The sequence below is a fragment of the Lutra lutra genome, chromosome 2 (genome assembly GCF_902655055.1).
Source record: "Lutra lutra chromosome 2, mLutLut1.2, whole genome shotgun sequence".
Lineage (NCBI taxonomy): Eukaryota > Metazoa > Chordata > Mammalia > Carnivora > Mustelidae > Lutra > Lutra lutra.
This window is the reverse complement of record NC_062279.1, coordinates 59,304,043-59,325,801: the sequence shown is the minus strand read 5'-3', so window position 1 is coordinate 59,325,801 and position 21,759 is coordinate 59,304,043. Positions and strand designations below refer to the sequence as shown.

Here is a 21,759-nt window from a genome sequence, read left to right as displayed (position 1 = left end):
AATGGTTTTTCTGCACCTATTGAGAGGATCATATGGTTCTTATCCTTTCTTTTATTAATGTGGTGTATTGCATTGATTTGCTAATAGTGAACCACCCTTGCAACCCAGAAATAAATCCACTTGACCCTGGTGAATGATTGTTTTAATGTATTGTTGGATTCAGTTTGCTAGTATTTTATTGAGAATTTTTACATTTGTGTTCATCAGGGATATTGGGCTGTATTTCTTTTTTTTTATTGGAGTCTTTATCTGGTTTGGTATCAGGGTAATCCTGGCCTCACAGAATGAATTTGGAAGGTTTCCTTCTTTTGCTATTTTTTTGGAATGGTTTGAGACCATAAAAAATCCTAGAGGAGAACACAGGCGGTAACCTCTTTGACCTCAGCTGTAGCAACTTCTTTCTAGATATGTCTCTTGAGGCAAGGGAAACAAAAGCAAAACTAAACTACTGGGACCTTGTCAGGATAAAAACCTTCTGCACAGTGAAGGAAATAATTAACAAAAACAAAAGGCAACTTATGGAGTGGGAGAAAATATTTGCAAATGACATATCTGATAGGGTTAGTATCCAAAATATAGAAGGAGTTTATAAAATTCAACCCACAAAAAATAATCCAATTAAAAAATGGACAGAAGACATAAATAGACATTTTTCCAAAGAGATATACAAATGGCCAAGAAACTCATGAAAAGATACTCAACATCACTGCTCATCAGGGAAATGCAAATCAAAACCACAATGAGATACCACCTCACACCTATCAGAATGGCTCAAATCAACAACACAGGAAACAACGGGTGTTGGCAAAGGTGTGCAGAAAGGGAAACCCTTATGTGCTGTTGGTGGGAATGCAAACTGGTGCAGCCACTCTGGGAAACAGTATCGAGGCTCCTCAAAAAGTTGAAATAGGGGTTCCTGGGTGGTTCAGTGGGTTAAGCCTCTGCTTTCAGCTCAGGTCATGGTCTCAAGGTCCTGAGATTGAGCCCTACATCGGTCTCTCTGCTCAGCAGGGAGCCTGCTTCCCCCTCTCTCTCTGCCTGTCTCTCTGCCTACTTGTGATATCTCTCTGTGTTGAATAAATAATTTTTTTTAAAAAGTTGAAAACAGAACTACCCTAGGATCCAGCAATTGCTCTACTGGGTATTTACCTGAAGAAAATAAAAATACTAATTCAAAGGGATACATGCACCCTGATGTTATTAGTAGCATTATCTACAGTAGCCAAATTATGGAAAGAGCTCAAGGGTCCATCATGGGCATGGATAAAGTAGATGTGGTATATATATGTGTACACACACACACACACACACACACACACACACACAGGAATATTACTTAGCCATAAAAAAGAAGGAAATCTTGCCATTTGGAACATGGATGGAGCTAGAGAGGCTTATGCTAAGTGAAATAAGTCAGTCAGAAAGACAAATACCATATGATTTCACTCATGTGTGGAATTTAAGGAACAAAAAAAGCAGAAGGACAAAAGAGAGAGGTAGGAAAATCAAGAAGCCAACTCTTAACTACAGGGAACAAACTCATGGTTCCCAGAGAGGAGGGGGGGTGGGGAGATGGATGACATAGGTGATGGGGATTGAGGAGTGCACTTGCTGTGATGAGTACTGGGTGTTGTATGCAAGTGTTGAATCACTGTATTATACACCTGAAATTAATGTAACACTGTATGTTAACTATACTGAAATGTAAATAAAAACAAACAAAAATTGTAATTAAGGGGAAAGCAACACAGTTGTGCTTTTCCAGGGTCTATATCAGGTAACTGTCATAGGGGATGTCAGTATTCAACCAGTGGACCAAGGCATACAAGCAGTTTTGGAGGAAGGTGGGCAGTGAACCTACTGGAATTCTACCAGGGCTAGAAACGAAACCCAGAAGTCATGGTTGGGCCAATATTCTATCCTATTCACTTGTGGCCACTGGACATGGGCAGCAGCAGCAGGGAGTGAACAAACCCACAGGTCCTTCTCAGGATGCCAGACATAGGATACTGGGCATTGCTGTGCCTGAAGCTGTGACGGCCTCAGTCCCTGGGCTTCCTCCTGGGGACCTGGCAGTGGACCAACGACTGGCACTTTTCTCTTATAGCATGCATTTTGTCAGCTTGGTTTGGTGACATACCAGTGCTGCTGGGTCTCACCTGCTTTTGAGTTTGAAAGTGGAAATCTTAAGCCATGCAAACAAAAGTAGGGGCAGCTAGAGCTAAAGAAGGTCTGAGGGAAACAAGAATTGGAAGAAACAGAGGGAGATTATGAACACACCACCTTAGAGCCTCTTTTCCAGAAAGTACCTTTTCAAGTTTAAATCCTTTGGGGGGAAAATGCAGTTATCTTTTCAGCAGCTTGGGGTAAAAAAAAAAAAAAAAAAAAAAAAAAAAAAAAACTTAACCAAATAAAACATCAGAGTCAGATTCTGCTCCTGGGTACCCGATCATGGCCCACTGTTACTTCTCCAACCTTCCAGCCACTGCTTCAGCCTTGCTGGTTTCCTGGCATGTTCCTGCCTCAGGACCTTGGCATTTACAGTCTCTTCTGCCTAGAGCTCTTTTCTCTTCCACAGCCACATGGCACAGTCTCACCTCTCCTAGGTCTTTGCTCAAATGTCTCCTATTCAGTGAGGACTTCTCGCTCTTCAGTGACATGCACATGCCCTCCTTGCCTCACTTCTGCAGCCCCGTCCCTCTTTCCTGCTTTTTCTCCAATAACATTATCACAATCTGGCAGGATTGCTTTTATTTATTTGGTTGTTTGCCTCCTTCCACCAAGATGCAATCTCTGAAAAAGGCAGTGGTTTGAGTTTTCTGTGTCTCCAGCTCTTAGCACAGGGACTCTGACAGAGTGAACCCTTAATAGATACTTAGGAATAAATGAACCTTTTAAGGCACAGGACACTGATGCAGTAGCTTCAGCCCAAAGCTAGGTGGAGCTCTGCTGTGCCTATGATGCCCAAGACTTAGTCTAGGATTAGCAGTAGACACTCTTTGCTGGCTACTGGAAGGAGGTACCATGGTGCGCTTGCCATGAAGGCCATTTGAATCTTAAGCCACAAATGATGCAAGAGGAGAGAGGGTATAAGGATCGTCTCTATCTCTTCAGTGTGTGCATCACTGAAGAACAGCAGTGATGTGTATCATATTAAGAAGTGGTTGTTGAAAATCATTTCTGTTTAGCACAGGCAAGTATTTGACACATACATAGGCAAATGTGTGCCTGTGTACGTACCCATATTCAGGTATGCATATAAAAGTATGCGGGGCAATGTATGTGGGACTAACTTTGTAAATCTAGTTTCCCTGGCATTGCTCTTCAAGTGAGTTTGCTTTTCCCCTACACAACCTGCTGATGATGTCTGTTGGATACTTGAATGCAGTTAGATGCCATGGATGATTCATAGTAAATTACATTAGTCATGTCAGATGTGGCCCGTCTCCAAATTCTGGGTAGCCAGGGAACCACTTATTCCTGAGCTGGACCTCTGTGAGTTGCATGGGGTGTCCCCCCACCCCCGCGGGTAAATGTCTTACTACTTATTAGGCTTATTAGTCATTACATGCCTTATTACTAATTAGGCTCCTCTGTGAACCTCAGGTCTGGTCTTTTGCTCTGGTGAATTGAGCAGGAAAGTCTCAGCTCCTGCTAGTTTTTTGGGTCAAGGAAGGTCTGGACAAAGGTCCAATCAGTTCTACCTTCTGATCTTTGGTCCCCTCTGATCTAGTTGGTCCTCTGGCTCCTCCTCGCCAAAGACAATGACAGTTGAGATGCACTGGAGAAGCCTTAAATGGACCTGTTGAGTTCATGTCTCCAGGCTTCCATCCGCTGAACTTGGTGACAGAGTCCCTCTGCCTTCAAAGAATGAAGGAAAGTCCCAAACAGAGGACACTCTGAGCTCCATGTGATCACATCTGCCTCGGGAAAAACAAACAAACAAACAAAGCACATAGAGAGTAAACCCACAAGCTGAAAGAGAATCACAGTCTTTGCTTTTCCACCCAAAGTACTATGTCTTCTGCTGCCTGGGTCCTGTTGTCTATCTTCAAGGTTTCTAACTTGGTCTAGTCCTTATGAGAGTCCCTCCTGGCAATGGGAATGAGGACTTGTGCTTCCCCTGGAATAGTGACTCTTAACTTGTTTTGACCTGGGACCCATTTGAGAATCTGATAAAAATCATGGATTCCTTCCCATACAAAAAAAGAAAATACAAAATTTTCACATAATTTTAGAGGTTTCATAGGTTGCCTGAAAATCATCCATGAGCATTCTAATATTCATGCTATAGTCAGGGTACCCATGTTAGAGTCCTGATCTTGACATTGGCCAACTGTAATTGGCAAGTTGTTTAATCTTTCTTGATTCGATCTGGGAACTGGTCAAATGTACAGGGATGGTCTTTTCCTCTTTAATGTTTGTGGTTATATAATTATTTTGGCATCAAAGAGATTATTGCTTTAACAGGGAAATAGAAAGGTCTTTTTCTTTTATCATTTTGAAGCAAAGGGGTTAGCATCAGTCGGAGCAGGCCATGCTCTCAGCTAACACCAGATAAGGATGCCATGGCCAGATGGATATTTTGGTGGGGGGACATCTTGGAGCAGAGAATCCCTACTGGGCATTAAATCTTTTGCAACTCTGATGTTGTTAGTCATAAAAAAAAGACTGGGTTCTCTAAGTTTTTTTTTTTTTTTTAATTGTAGCATTTAGAAGATCGAGCAATCCACATCATTTTAAATATTAATGGGCTCCAGGGGAAAGGGTTGGTCTCCGTGACCGCTCAGCACGCTGGTGTAATGACCAACAGTTCCTCAGCAGTTGGCCGTGTTCCATATTGACTAGGTAATAATCTGCCGCGTGCAGCTGGCTGGGATAGATTAGAATGGTGAGCACAGACACTGCCTCATCAACCAGAGAGATACACGCCACCTTATCAGAGTATGCTTCAAGACCGCCCAGAGCCACATCTGTCATTCTGAAATCCTGTTATGCCCAGAGAAATGCTTTATTTGCCGGCTAGTTCGTGTTTGCCGAGGTGGTGTTTAACAGAGAGACCTTATCCCACAGCTACAGACCTGCATTTCTTGATCAGGCATTTCACTCATTTAGGTGTTTCAGGAGTTAGGGATTTGTATACTGTTCACCCATTTTTTTTTTCCCCAGAAGAGCGATGTGAGTGAATTTCCTGATTCCTCCCTCCTAGAGTTTATCTAGCTTGGGTAAGGCATACTCACTCTCTCGAGGGAGAGACCTGTACGAGGCATCAGTTCATGTCTTAAAAGGGGAATTCTAACAGTGTTCAGAGACACTGTGGTGATGGAAGCCAGAGACCATCTAAATTGACCAGTCGGCTAGCCCTCTATCAAAGAAGATGATGAAGGCACAAGAATTTGGAAAGCAGGATATCAGTCATAACTTTTGAAGTACAGATCTAACAGACAAGAGAAGATGCTGCTCTTCACTAGTGGTCGGAGAAATGCAAATTAAAATAATACTAAGATATCTTTTTATGTCCATCAGGCTGGCAAAAACAATGTCAAAAAGAGCGAGGACATTCATCACTGGTGGAGATCTCTACCACACGGTGTTCTTTCCCAGTGCCGTTGGAAATGTAGTGTTATACCCTTTTTGAAAAACAATCTGGGCACTTCCTATTACAATGATAATTAACACATATGCTTGGACCCAGAAACCCTATAAAATTTTAGGGTATCCCCTGTTTATTGCCTTGTAGTGATAAGAGACTAGGAACAAAGTAAAGTTAATCAGGAAGAAAATGACTAAAAATATATTTAGAAACAATAAGATGTGCAGTTTTGAAAAGAATGATGGAGCCTTATACTAATTAATTTGAAGATATTTATAGTTACTGCTGAGAAAGGAATGAAAGTTCAATAAAGTGTGTGTGATATGCTCCCATTTTTTTCTGTAAACCTAATGATGACAAAGATCCCACACATGCGTTTATGTGTGGCTGTGGGTGTGACACTGTCTGTTTGGGTCTGCATGGAAAAAAAAAAAAAAAAAAAACAACCAGAAAACCTCTGGAATGAATCAAAGCAAATTTGTTATTAAAATGCACTAGAGGGGTGCCTGGGAAGCTCAGTCATTGGGCGTCTGCTTTAGGCTCAGGTCATGATCCCAGGGTCCTGGGTTCGAACCCCCATCGGGCTTCCTGCTCAGTGGGAGCCTGCTTCTCCCTCTCCCACTCCCCTGCTTGTGTTTCCTCTCTCACTGTGTCTCTCTCTGTCAAATAAATAAATAAAATCTTTAAAGTAAAATAAAATGCACTAGAAAACTTATTTGATATAATCCTGTTAATGAATTGAGGCAAAAGTATATGGGTAAATATAAATGAAATAAATGTTTCTAAGAGAGAGGTGAAGAACATTCCAGTTGTTAGTGAAAAGAAACACATTTAAATAACAAAGTGCATCAGAGTCCATTGAGGCTGTTATGACTTAGAAACAACAGAAATTTATTCGTCACTCTTCTGGAGGTCAGGAAGTCTGAGATCAAGGCTATAGTGAGGTGCTACTTCTTCTTCTTCTTTTTTTTTTTTAATTTTATTTATTTATTTGACAGACAGAGATCACAAGTAGGCAGAGAGGCAGGCAGAGTTAGGGAGGGAAGCAAGCTCTCTGCTGAGCAGGGAGCCTGATGCAGGCCGATCCCAGGACCCTGAGATCATGACCTGAGCCAAAGGCAGAGCCTTTAACCCACTGAGCCACCCAGGTACCCCAAGGTGCTGCTTCTTGGGTCAGAATTTCTCATGGCGTCCTCACCTGCCAGAAGGGACAAAGTTGTTCTTTGGGGTCACTTTCATAAGGGCACTAATTCCATTCATGTGGGCTTCACCCTTCCTGAGCTAATCACCTCCCAAAGGCTCCACCTCCTAATATTGCATTGGGGGTCAGGCTTCTACGTATGAATCTGGGGAGAACACAAGGTACAAGAACTGTGAGACTTTCCTGAAAACTGGGGGAAGCTGGAAACCCCAGGATGCTCCTGGGCCTTGGCTGGGAAGTGAGAGGCACAGCTGGGCAGGTGAGGGACAGGAAGAATACACCTTGTGTAATTTGATAGGCAAATCTAATCACACTACGCCCTCCAAGAGACACTTCATTGGCTCTTTATTATTCAAAAGAGAGAGTTCAAGCTTCCTAGTTTCACTTTGTACTCAGATACCAGCCTGACTTTCAAGCCCTATCTTTCCAAGACACTCAATTGCTTACTCTTCCCTGAACAACTTCACTCCTCCGTATCACTTCGCGGTTATAAATGCTCTTCCCTTCTTGCAAACAGAAAATTCCACATGTCCCTCAAGAGCCATCAGGAGCCATATCAAGTGCCATCTGCTCCCAGGAGTCCAGCGCATTTCCCTGCATGCTTCTTAACCAACTGAGCCACCCAGGCGTCCCACCCCTGCATGCTTCTTAAATGCTACACATATTCAGACTCTCTATTCTTTTAAATAATTTTACTTTTTGCTCACAAGGTTATACTTTATAAATGTCTAGGTAAAGTATACAGTCTTATTTTCTTTATCCACACTCGTAAGAAATCTGCACACATTGCATGCTGACTAATAAGTAAAATACATAATTACAAGTGGGGCCACCCCATTGTTCAATGGTTTCATCTGCTTTTCAGGTGCCTATGCGGGGAGTGAATGGATGATTTCTTACTAAAATCTTCAGGACACAGGCACTTTCTGCCTTTCACTGTCTGAAACTTCGTTCTTCTGATCCAGTGAAGAAAATTTCTGGTGAGCCCTTGAGAAGATGTTCTGCTTGCCCTGTCCCCTACATACGTAAGAACAAAGACTACAGTGATTTCACTGCTGGGAATTGTGCCCTACTGTGAGCCCCCATTCCTATGAGGAGCTCATACTTTTCTTTCATTTCCTGCATGTTGTTTTTTTGTGGGACCCTCTTTGATAGATGTTGAAGCAGAGGAGGCTGGGAGAAACGCTCTTATATCTGAAGTCAGTGGCCAAAGTGGTGAAGAGTCATTAGCATATTATCTTTACTAGTACATCCCTATGTCTCTTCAGTGTGGGAATAAAGACAGTAGGTTTCCACACACGCATGCTATGTCCTTCAGCTTTTCATTTCCAGAAGTCCTGTGTGACTCAAGACAAAATCTAGTAATGTGAGCCTTAGATGTGCTTAATTTTAGTCCAGTTTTATCTATTTTATTGCTGGGAGAGATTACCATCACATTCTGTCATTAGCTTGTCTGTTAGACTTAGCTTTTAGAGCCACAAGTTTTATTTTCCATTTTTTCTCTAGCTTCACTGTTATTTTTTAAAAGATTTTATTTACTTATTTGAGGGAGACAGAACATGTGAGGGAGAGAAAGCATGACAAGGGGGAGGGGCAAACAGAGAGGGAGATGCAGGCTCCCCACAAAGCAGGGAGCCCACTGCAGAGTTCAGTGCCAGGATCCCGGGATCATGACCTGAGCTGAGGGCAGACGCTTAACTGACTGAGCCATCCAGGTGCCCTACTTCACTGTTACTTTAACAGGAATTAAGAAAAGGCTGAAATGGGGATGCTACCCAGATGCTACCCAGCATTCCTGATTTTATTTTTTAAATTCACAGTCCCCCAACCTGATTAGGAAATTATGTCACTCCCTTTGGTCATTTGATCTATTTTTTTGAACACCTTCTTTGTTCTAGGCACAATAATTGAGTGGGGACAAGGAACTGTCTAGGATACTGGCAGTATCCCCAAATAACTTACAGTGTACTCAGTGGCCAGTTACTTAACAAATAACCATATGATATGATGTGATGTAATGTGAGACAATTTGCTGTGTAGATCATTCCATGGAATGAGGAAGAGGAAAAGACCATCTGTGCAGGAGTAGGAATCGAGGGCGAAGGGGGAAACTGTTATGGAAGTGGTGCAGTTTATGTAAGATTCTCCAAGGACGAGTAGGAGCAAACTGGGTGGACAAAACAAGAGAACTGGAACAGTATATGCGAAGGTTCAGACAATGGAAGGTCTTATTTATCATGCTAAGAAATGTGTAAACAATGGAAAGCCGTTGATATTGATGTTGATATTATGTTAAGCAAAGGATGACAGAACCATATGTATATCTTTAAATTTCCATTAAAAAGTTTTCTTGGGGTCACTGACTGGTTTAGTTAGTTAAGTGCTGACTATTGATTTCGGCTCAGGTCATGATCTCAGGGTCGTGGGATTGATCCCTACATTGGGTCCATATTCTTGGAAGGGTCTGCTTGAGATCCTCTCCTTCTCCCTCTCCTTTTGCTCCCTGCCCCCCACTCATGCACTGCCATGCAGGCTCTCTCTCTCTCTCTCTCTCTCTCAAATAAATAAATAAATCTTTAAAAAAAATAAAGTTTCTTAGGACACCTGGTTGGCTAAGTCAGTAGAGCATGAGACCCTTGATCTCAGGGTCAAGTTTGAGCCCCACATTGGGCACAGAGCTTACTTTTAAAAAATAAAAAAAAATTAAAAATAATAATAATAATTAAATTAAATTTTTTCAAGTTTTTTTTTTAACATGTCAGTAACTGTGCTATAATTTAAATAACACTGGTGATCCTCTGGCTGATAAATTATTTTAAAGAAGCTTTAATCAGATTTGGGAAGAGTGCAGAGCTCCACACTTACTCAGAGAGAAACTAGAGTAAAATCTGCCTTGGCTTTTATTTGTTTCCCTTTTGGGCTCAAGAACTGGACTCTATTCTTCACTGCTATACCTTATATTCCCTCCTCCATTAAACCCATTCACCCAATAAGTGCATTCCTTTTTATTTGTCTGAAAAATGCGTTGTTTGGTTCCTGGCCATAAGTCATACAAAATACTCTGGAAAATCCTCCCATTGAAAAACAATCTTAAAGTCTGGATAAACCATTAAAATCTCTTGTTGAATACATGACAGAGATGGTAAGAAACTAAGGAAAATCCTCAAAGTGGAAAACAAAGCTAAAGTACAATCCAGAGAGTGAGCTCAGCTGAAGCCCACGGCTGCCTGAAGTGCCTTCCAAGTCTTACACACTGACAACTTCAGTTCAAATGGAAGCACATCAGTAGAACGCTAAATGCAAGAGTTCATACAAGGTAGAGGGCAATTGGACACCTTTTAATGGAAATGGGACTGCTGGGGACACCTGGGTGGCACCTGGGTGAAGGCAGTTGGTTAAGCATCTGCCTTCAGCTCAGGTCATGATTCCAGGGTTCTGGGATCGAGTCTCACATTGGGATCCCTGCTTCTCCTTCTGCTCCCCCTGCTTGTGCTCACGCACGCTCGCTCTTGCTCTCTCTCTCTGACAAATAAATAAATAAAATATTTTTTAAAAAAGGAAGTAGGACCTCTGAAGGACCTTAGAATCAACAAGAAGATAAATGATGGGGAAGAGAAGTGCAGAATGCACCTTGCGAAGAAAGACAGGAGTCAACTTGTTCTTCTCAGCTTTTGCTGTGGTAGGGAGTGTCCACCTGAAGATTTCATCCATTAGTCAGCTTTCCTGTGGTTTGAGGCTCAAGTTACCACTGACCTTGATGGGAAGAAAAGTTTCTTCAATTTAGAGACTAAAAGAACCAGCTATAATCTGGGAGAAGATGTAGGAACAGGACAAAGGATTAGTTTTGGCACTAGTTTGGCTAAATAAATAAATAAATAAATAATAAAATGTGACAAGACCAAGTGTTGGCAGGAATGGAAAGCAAAAGAGACACTTCTTATACCATTGTGGGTCTGGGTATTAGTATATTATTGTGGCAAACAATTTAATTTGATTAAATAAATGTGAACATGAATATATTTTATGACCCAGCAACTATTCTATTCACGAGATAGAATATGATTCAATAGCAAAAGTGAAATTGACACTTCATGCATCCATGGGCATGAATTTCACAAACAGAATTTTGAGGAAAATAATCAGTCATAGACCATATATGTATTAGATTAGTCAGGATTCTCCAGAGAAACAGGACCAGTGTACATACTGGTTTACTGTAGGTCATTGACTCACATGATTATGGAGGCTGGGAAATCCCACAATCTGCTCTCTGCAAGCTGGAGACCCAGGGGAGCCTGTGACATCTTTCCACTCTGACTCCAAAAAGCCTCAGAACCAGGCTACTGATGGTACAAATCCCAGTCGTAGAGCAGGAGAAGACTAATGTCCCCACTCACACAGGTATGCTAGAAGGAAAAAGGGGCAAATTCTTTCTTCCTCAATCTTGTTGTTCAGTTCAGGCCCCCAGAGGATTGGATGATTCCCATGGAAATGAGGCAATCTGCTTTACGGATTCAGATGCCAGTCTGACCTGGAAATACCTCAGACACACCCAGAAACAATGCTTTGTCTGGCATCCCACGGTTAACACAAAATTCACCATCACAATGTACAAGTTGACTCTTATGTAAAACTATGTATCACTTATTTAAAAATGTAACAAAATATTAGGCATGAATAATATGTTTAGAGATACAAATGAATGTCTGTAAAACTATGAAGAAAAGCAAGTGAATGATTAGTCAGGATGGGGGCTGCCTCTCAGAGCGTGGAAGGGACATCAGGAAGGGCCACATGAGGAGTTCACAATATCTGAGGATGGTAGTAATAGGACATTAGCATGATTTGCTTTATTCTTCATTTCAACGTGGGCTTTATGAACAGCAATGGTCACCATAATAAAACAAATGAAAACAACTAGTTAATCGGTGTTCTCGTCCCCTGCCTTTCTCAGGATGCACTATTCCCCTCTCTCCAGCCTCCAATGTCTTTGTGGTTTGGAGCTGTTGCAGCTGCAGGTCCTTACTCTTCAGAATATCGAGTGTGTGGATTCTGCACTGGCTGGCTTAGGCTAGCTGGAAGCCACAACCGACCCTGACGTGTCGGGGGGTTTGACACAACAGCAGCTTATTACTTCCTCACCATTGTTCGGGTCTGTGGGTCATCTTTACTGGCAGCCATCCAGGCACTCAGGCTGATGGAAACTCTTGCTTCCTGACATTCGATCACATTGGACAGCACCATCACTGTGCAGTCCAAAGGCAGAAGTGGAGAACATGGGGAGGAGCCTTTATGGGCCAGCTCTGGAAGGGAGCCATGTTGCTTTCGCTCACATGCTACTAGAGAGAACTTTGTCACATGACCACATAGGGTGCTTAAGACGTGCCAAAAAAGAAAAAAAGACTAGATTTTGCTGCCAAAATACCTCAACCTGACCTGAAACCAACATACGCTGTTATGTTGACTTGATGTCACTTTTAATCCTCTTTGAATACCCTCTGTTTCTCCTTGTCAGAATAGATAGTTCATCTGCTCAGAAATAAATTGCTGGTGAACAGAAGAAATGATGTGGAATTTCTGATACTGTTAATCCTGGTCATTGTGACTCTGAGTGAAAGATGGTTACTTACCCATGTATTCAAGTAGTGGTTCTTGTTTCTGTTTCACCTTCACATTGAGGACATGGCTACTGGGATCCCAGCTTTATGGGTAAGGGATTTCTATTAGACCCATCACCTTAGCTGGGCCCTGAGCATTGTCCCAGCACCCCATACCCATGTGTTCATGAAAACCAAATCTCAGTGTGATCTTGTTGAGCAAAGTTGGAGTTATTGTGTGATTCTTCTTCTACCTTCTCTACTTTCACTTAAATTTGGGCCAGAAGCTCCCATCCACTTAGGGTATCGATGCTATGAGATTTTGCATCCCATTCCAACCAGGATTTTCGCTTGTTTTCCACAAAAGCGTCCATCTGGATAACTTGCCCACCATCTCCCTGGCAAGGAGGGTCTTCAGTGTCTGTCTTGACTGGCCAGGGCCTACCCATGGGTTTACCAGGACAAGGATGGCATAGCATCTCATTGTTCTTTGACTAGATGCATCTCTGCAGCCACTGTTCTGTGGACAATGACCATGTTCTGAGCATTGAGTGCTTCTCAGAGCATGCTGGGCACATGGTAGAGCTCATGAAAGATTTTTTTGAATAAATGTCTACACGGCAGAGCATGTTATGGAAGAGATAGTCATGATGTTCTCCCTTAATATATGGGTTTACAGACAATAAAAGGGCAATCTATGAAATATGCAGAAATACTATTGGTAAGTAATGTCCTTTGCCTTATGCGAGACGGTTTTCTTTTCCTTGGAAAATGCTCAGAGCTTCTGTTTTTCTTCCACTAGATGCAAACTCAAATAACTGATTAAGAGAAATAAATGAACACAATATTACCACTTTGTGTGATTGTGTGTCCTATCTAAACTGGTGGAAGGCAATGAAAAGCACATAAACTTCTTCTTAACTTCTATTCTTCTTCAGATCATTTTCTAATCCAATCATTTTCAGTCAATCATTCTTATATTTTTTCCTTTTCCAAAGAAATTCTTGGCACCTGATTTGCTTACCCATTGGCAAAGTTTCAGCTGTGGTTCACATCCCAAAGATCCTGTAGCTCATGTGGCATCTCCCCCTTCACCCTGTGGTTCCCCAGCAAGAATGATTTTGATGGCACAACCCAAAATAAAACAACTCCTCAAAAAAAATTTTGTGGTCTTTATCATCATTCATATTTATTCCTGCAGAATTTGTTAATAGTTACAGAATTTCTGAGCATTTACTATGTCTCAGATAAGGTGCTTAACACTTGAAATGCTATAATTTCATTTAATTCTCCACTAAACTCTCATGTGGTGGCCCAGATATATTGCCATTTTATAGGAGAGATAAACAAGACTGAATTTGGCTCCAATTTGCCCAAGGTTACTCTGATGGTGTCTTAATTTGCTTGGGCATCGATAGCAAAATACTAGAGACTGGGGTGACTCAAATCAACAGGAATTTCTTCCTCATAGTTCTAGAGACTGGAAAGTCCAAAATCAAGGTGACTGCCAATAGCTCTGGTAAAGGCCCTCTTCCTGGCTCATAGATGGCCTCCTTCTCAAGGTGTGGCATCCTTCTTCCAGGCCCTTTCCTTGGTGGATGGGAGGATAGAAGGCAAAGTCTCTAGTGTGTCTTCTTTTAGGGGCACTAATCACATCATGAGGCCCCACTCCCATGACCTAACCTAATTATCTCCCTAAGATTATCTCCAAATTATCCCTAATTATCTCCCAAAGGCCCCATCTTCAAATGTCATCACACTGGGGGTAAGAGCTTCAACATATGCATTTGGTGGGGACACAAGCATTCAGTCCCTTGCAGATGGTGAGGGACAGAATAGTCTTCAGTCATCTTGGCCCTCTATATCTCAAACACATTTAACTCACCATGCCACAAAACGCTTTGTGACCCCTGCCTAGAACATTCTGCCTCCAGATCCTGACATGCCTCCATCTTCTGTCATTAATTCAGTTCCAATATGACCTCCTTCAAATTCACTCTTTACCCCTAATCTACAGTACATCCCTCCACCCCCCGACCCGTCACTCCATCAAGTTCCTATTCATTTCTTCATAGCATATGTCACTGCTCAACATTATTTTATTAATATATTGAGTGACCTGCATGCTGTCTGCCTCTTCTCTAGAACATAAGCTTCATGAGAACCCAAACTAGATCTCTTGTTTGCATTCGTATCTCTACAAACTCAAGATTGCTTGACACACGTTAATGGATTATGTCTGAATTGGTGTCTGCCCAAGGTCATTCCTCTCCAGCTCCAAACTCGGTTGATGAAGGCAGTGCCTTACTTGAAGCTGAAGGGAACATGAGGGTTAGAGGGACATACGCAGAACCACCACATTCCCTTGTCGTCTGATATATGGTACTGACAGCTGAAGATCTCCACAGGAAAAATCAACAGCAGGTATGGGTCATGTAATTCAGGCAATAAAAATACTTGTGTCTCTGAACACTCACCCAGAGGTACATTAATTCCTTCCTTTAATCCCTGCTACAGAACAAATATTTCCCCAAAAAATCATTTTGAAGTCTTAATCCCCATATGATGGTATTTGGAGATGGGTCTTTGGAAAGAATTAGATTTCCATAAGGTCATGAGGACAGAGACCCCATAACGGGATTAGTATTTCTATATGAAGAGGAATAGATGAGAGCCTACTCTTTCCCCACCATATGAGGACACAGTAAGTAGGTGGCCATTTGCAAACTAGGAAGATGGTCCTCACCAGAACCCAAGCATACCATTACCCAGATCTCACCCTTACCAACCTCCAGAACTGGGAGAAATAAATGTTTATTGACTAAGTCTCTCAGTCTATGCCATTTTGTTATAGCAACAGGAACTGACCAAGAAAATCTCCAGATCACTCCATCTTATGTCAGGTGCTCTGAGTCTCAGGAAACTTCCTTCTCACTACCACTTGCTAAATAACTTGTCACTCACCAGGGGATCCAGCTGGTATCTTCTCTGTGGCTCCTTTCCTGGTAACACGACTTGTCCCCTCATGGCCCTAACACTACCTTCCTTGAGGCTGCACCTGAAATGAGTCTCTACTTGCCTTGAGGTTGGGTCACCCCAGCTTCCAGCTTTTACATCTACCAAGCTGCCTGGCCAGAACCACCTTCCCAGTCCAGTGCAGACCAACAGATGGGCACAGCCTCAAGGTACAGGTGGTTTCACAGTCCCTTCAATGCAGACCAACCTGCCCTTCCACTCCCAGTCCAGAAAGTATCTGGAGATGGAATGTTCTGAGCTGGAAAGCATTCCTCCTTTTATCATGAAGATTTAAGAGCCCCCTGCCTTTTGTTCCCTTTTCTCTCTGGGAAGGAACTCTTTTATCCCACTCAGATTTCCCTTGCTAGCTATGCAAATTCATCTTCCTATTCCTCACTGAGAATGTCAATACACCTGTAAGACCCTCATGGGTTTTTTTGTCTTTTGTTTTTGTATTCCCATACTCTGGTTTTCAACCATGTTTTCAATGTCCCCAGTATTTTTTCCCAGTATAAAGTAGAATACTTTATAACCTGTATTCACTAATTTGACAAAAAAAAAAAAAATGGTAAAAGCTTATTATTTGCGATGCACTGTCCTATGAGATTTTGTATTGTGTATTAGTGACTGGTTAACCCAACACATTAGAATATTAAACATTTTGCAAAGCTCTGTAGTAATATAAACATGAATGTCTCCTTATTGGCATTTTTAGGTGCTCTATTTTTCAGACACCTGCTCTGTTTGGCTTTTTTTTTTAATTAACTTAAATCTTCATTACTTAGGGGATGCTGAGTCAGTCTTCTAAAAGCCAAGTGAGACAATCTGAATTTAGGGAGAAAAAAACAACTAAAAAAAAAGCCAGGTCAGTGACATAAAACCCACCATGCCCAAGGGGCTGCTGTTCTTCATTGTGGGACAGGTTTCAGAATCAAAATGAAGGGTGTTCCAAAATTAACCTGGGACTGCATTCCTCATTGATAGCTTCAAAAAACTAGTGTACCTGGAAAATCAGAATCAAACTATTGAATTTATTAGGGCATCTAGTTTATACCCAGCTGAAAACTGTATCAGGATATAAACTTTAACTTATGCATCAGGGAAATGTCTTTGACAGGTAGATGTGCCTGTCCCCTTACATAGCCCAGAAGATAACTCTTAGTGATGTGATCATCAGAGGGTCTCCAGATCTGATCCACAAATAACAGGTTCCCTCCCAAGATGAGAACTTGGCGATCCAGTTACTTCAGGAATATTTATCAGGAGGTTAATATATTGTAGACATTGAAGTGAGTGCTGGTACTACCAACGGGAACACAAGAGTCTTGTTCTGAAGGGTGGTATCCACACGAATATTGAGGCAGAATTTCTAGTGTGTGAGTGAGAGTGGCCAGGGGTGCAAATTTTAAGCTACATTCGTCCTCTCCTTAAACATTTATTAAGGGCCCCTGTGTGCCAGCCTTGGGCTAGATGTCAGTGACACAATGGCAGCAGACACTGTCCCTGATTCCGTATGTCTATCAGAGGATTCAGAAGACATAAAAAGCAATAACAATAATGTGCTATATTAGGGAAGCTCAGCACCATGGAAACAAGGAATAGGGCAATCCCGGTGCAGGAGTGGGGGAGAGCAGTCAGGATTGTAATTCACAAATCAGAGACTAACCGTACAGCCATCAGTGAAAGGCAGGGCAACCTCCACAGGCTTGAGCTGGAGGGGGAACAAAATCAATTTTCTTTTATATCACCATCAGCATCGCCTCATTTCTATCTACTTATTCCTGAAAGCAGTCCTTTTATAAGCTCCAAACATGGTGATTAAACAAAGGGGATTCTGGAAGGGCGGACAAAGCATTAGAGATGGTTTCATTTTATATAAATGCCAAATTTTCTGCCTCAGTAAGGTTGCAGCTGTGACAAGAATTAGGCGGTTTTCTAGGTCATATATTTTCTAAAGTACCATGCAAAGAAAATATTAATACATCAGGGAAAATGAAACAAATAGACTCAATTATTTTAAAACCTTCAAGTAGACAATTTTTATAATAAAATGAATAAGACAGCATATTGAATAAACAAAGAAAATTATATTGTTCATATAAAATGAAGACGGATTCTCTAGTTAAATATGAGCATACAAAGAATTGGTCCTAAATTTAGTCTCCTGTTCTGCACAAGATTCTGAATGGAAATTGGATTAATTGACATTTAATTAGCCTAACATCATTTTCTATATAATCTTTTATGCATTTTTGGCAATTTAGATATTAGATTCCCATGGATCACTTTTTTTTTTTTTTTTTTTTTTTTTTTTTAGTTAACTGCATTTAGCTCTGTATGTGGGGTGTATGAACTAGGAGACTGATCACAGAGGTATGGCCCAAGTGTGAATTTTAGCCAATGATGAAATGATCTGATTCATTTCAGAATTAATTAGCATGGGCTGAATAATGTTTAGTCATAAACTAGACACAGATCAGTAATTAACACCAGGTTGGTAATTAGCAGTGCTTCCTGGTTATAAACAGCACCTTGCCATGCAGCATGAAATAACTCCTTTTGTATTCTGTTCTGTTTTCTTTCATCCTGTGTTTGGACTTTAGTCACAGAGGGATTGATGTTTACTGCAAAGAGCCTGGAGTCAGAAGATCTATATTCTGGTCTCCAGGCTGCTAGAAGTTAACTGTTTGACCTTAATAAAAATAAGTTCTACACTTCTCTTTAGCTTGCACATCTGCAAAATGAAGATACTTTAAAAAGCGGAGTTGTGAAAAGAACAAAACAAGGTCATGAATAGAAAAGTGCCTTGAAAAAATGTTAATTGACAATATGAAAAATATTCAAATAGCTTATGCATAAATATAATCACGTATCACAATGATAATTAATGTTATCTAAATAATCGCATAAGGGATATCAAAAATAACCTGTCAATATAATTTTCACTCCTAAACCAATAAAGCCAGTAAGATGACATAGGTGTGTGTGTGTTGTATGTTTTAGGTGATGAGACACTTGCTAGGTATTATAAAGTATTCATCTATAACAGAATTATATATGTCATACATGCATATGGGTTTTCAAAATTCAGAACTGTGCAAAGGAGGCAATAATCACTAAGTTATCTGTATATCTAGTATGTGTTGCATCACTTCTCCAAATAAAAAAATCAATAAAGAAGGCTGATAAATGGGCTCCTCTCGGGAGGGTTGAAGACAGAGATAGATGAAGATGCTTTGTTTCTGAAACCTCTAGCCTGGAATAAATTACACAGTCATGAGCCAAAGTCATCTGCAATTAATTCCAGTTGTAAATTTCAGTCAAGAGAGGTGCTGGGAGCCTGATACGGCATCACATCATTGGTTTGCATATTTTTACCATGTGTATATGATTTTAATAATGAAGTTTTGTATCTAAAACCTTGTAGAAATTCTGTAAGTTTGTTTAGATATATTGTCTTGAGAGGACAGACATATATTCATTTTGAAATTTAGCTTATTTTTTCTTATGTTCATCAAGAGGGAAACCTTATATATCATCACTATAGAGAAAAACACTTTTTCTCTATTTAATTCTAAGGTTTGCTTTACAAACCAGTATGAGCCATAAATGTGATTAAACCTATGGAGGATTAATCACATTAAAATAATGCATATCCCTACCCTATGTTCATTTCACAGACTATTTGGTGTGATAAAGCACAGAAACTAACTTACCACGTTTGTGAAATCTTTTCAGAGGTCAATTTCTAAGTTTTCAGCAAAAACATTTTGGTAGGACTTCCAGCCTGACAAGTGGCACAGACCTGTTTTTCCCTGTTTATCCTCCAAAGCACAACTATAAACCCTATAAATAATGCAAGATATAATAATGAAAATAAGCAAGAAGTCTGGATGGTAGTAAGGAGAAGTCAAGCTGATTTGGAGCCCCAAAACTGGAGGAACAATGCGGTGGATAGGAATCTTGCATCCTTCCCCAACCAACAGAGGAAGGTCATCAAGACCTAGCATTTCCTGACCCCAACTGGCCACAAAATGCACCCAGGTAAACTCATCCTTTTTCTGGGTTGAATGGGAGACGCTCTGCCAACATGAGTGAGCCTGACACCACTAGCAGGGCAAAACGGTCAGAAGACTCATCAACAATAAAAGGCAAGGCAGAGTGCTCTCTTCCACTGGCCCCCACAAGCCTGCACTGTTGAGATATACTGAGGCAGGGAGCCAGAACAAATAAGAGGGACACACTTATCACAAGGGACTTAGTCTGGGAAGCTTCTTTTACCCCTTCAGCACCACAAACCTAATACTCCTGATATTCCTTCTCCTATTGGGAGCCACCAAGGTCATCAGGTAGAACCAGTAGGAAGGATTCAGCCATAACAAATGACCAATCCCACTCTCCAGAGGGCATCAAGGTGGGTGGTTGGAACAAGCTATCAGGATGCAGCAACAAAATAAGCAGCAACCTGAGAAGACTGAACCTGAAAGCTCAAGAAAAGTCTTCCATATTCAGGGACACCAGAGAAGACACAGAACACCAGTTGGGGGATCTCCACAGAGAGACACCAGAATCCTGGCCTGAGAAACCCCTTCTATACTCTAGGCAGAGACCTGAGGAAGCCCCAGAGGGACCAGGGAAGCCCAACAAAACAAAACAAAACAAAAACAAACAAAAGAACATTGCAAATGCACACCCTTTGGAACCACAGCCCACAAAAGTCACCCAAGACCTGAATGCTAACCCTAAACAGGGAAACAAACTTTCTACTAAAATAAAAGATATAAGCAGAACGTATATCTCCTAGTGTATTAGACAAAATGTCCAGAACACAAAATGGTTTGTTGTGTCAAGAGTCAAAAACACACACCTTGAATGAGAAAAGACAATCCACTGACTCCAATATGGGGATGAATTAGATGTTGGAATTCTCTGACACTACCACCAAGGATTTTAAAGCTTCCATCATAAGAGTACTTCAACAATCCATTTTAAAATTTGTTGAGTTGGGGCACTTGGGTGGCTTAGTTGGTTAAGCATCTGCCTTCAGCTCAGGTCATAATCTCAGGGTCCTGGGATGGAGTCCTGCATTGGGCTCCCTGCTCAGCAGGGAGTCTTCTTTTCCTTCTCCTTTTGCCCCTTCCCCTCCACTCATGCTTTGTCTTTTGCTTTCTCTCTCAAATAAATACAATCTTTAAAAAAATAAATAAAATAAAAAAAATTTGTTGAGATAAATGGGAAAACAAAACACCTCAGCAAAGAAATAATACTATTAAAATAATAAAAAATTACAGAATCAAAAAAATATAATAACTGAAAAAATTAAAACTCACTAGATGACCTCAGTCATAGAGTGGAGAAGACAGAAGATAAAGTAAGTGAACCTGAGGAGACATCAGTAGAATCCCCCTCATCTGAACAACATGGAGAAAATACACTAAAGAAAAAAAAAAAAAAAGGGAGGAGTCAAGATGGCAGAGAAGTAGCAGGCTGAGACTACTTCAGGTAGTGGGAGATCAGCTAAATAGCTTATCTAAAGATTGCAAATACCTATAAATCCAACGGGAGATTGAAGAGAAGAAGAACAGCAATTCCAGAAACAGAAAATCAACCACTTTCTGCAAGGTAGGACTGGCAGAGAAGTGAATCCAAAGCGACGGGAAGATAGACCGCGGGGGGAGGGGCCGGCTCCCGGCAAGCGGCGGAGCAATGGAGCACAAAATCAGGACTTTTAAAAGTCTGTTCCGCTGAGGGACATCGCTCCAGAGGCTTAACTGGGGTGAAGCCCGGGCAGGGTCAGCGCGGCCTCAGGTCCCGCAAGGTCACAGAAGGATCGGGGGTGTCTGAGTGTCGCAGAGCTTACCGGTATTAGAACAGGGAAGCCGGCTACAGAGACAGAGCCGAGGAGTGAGCTCTAAACTCGGGGTTAACTTGAACCGGTCGCAGGCTCGGTCAGCTCTGAGCGCGGCCGGAGGCCAGGGTGACGGGAGTCATTGGGCGCTGTTCTCTGAGGGCGCACTGAGGAGTGGGGCCCCGGACTCTCGGCTAGTCCAGGCCGGAGACTGGGAGGCCGCCATCTTCACTCCCATCCTCCGGAACTCTACAGAAAGCGCTCAGGGAACAAAAGCTCCCGAAAGCAAACCCAGCAAACCCGAGCGGATTACTCAGCCTGGCCCCGGGTAAAGGCAGTGCAACTCCGCCTGGGGCAAAGACGTTTGAGAATCACTACAACAGCCCCTCCCCCAGAAGATCAACGAGAAACCCAGCCAGGACCAAGTTCACCTACCAAGGAGTGCAGTTTCAATACCAAGGGGAGCGTCAGAATTCCAGAGGAGAAGAAAGCAAAGCATGGAACT

The 21,759-nt window shown here is 41.7% G+C and overlaps 1 long non-coding RNA gene across 1 annotated transcript; it reads right to left on the bottom strand.

Moving 5' to 3' along the window:
• Nucleotides 1–7,435: 7,435 nt before the first annotated feature.
• Nucleotides 7,436–19,254, bottom strand: LOC125092980 (uncharacterized). Its single transcript, XR_007125123.1, has 3 exons — nt 19,123–19,254; nt 10,425–10,601; nt 7,436–7,811 (listed from the first exon to the last, which is right to left on the bottom strand). It is a non-coding gene; the product is annotated as an uncharacterized LOC125092980 (long non-coding RNA).
• Between the last annotated feature and the right edge of the window lie 2,505 nt (nt 19,255–21,759).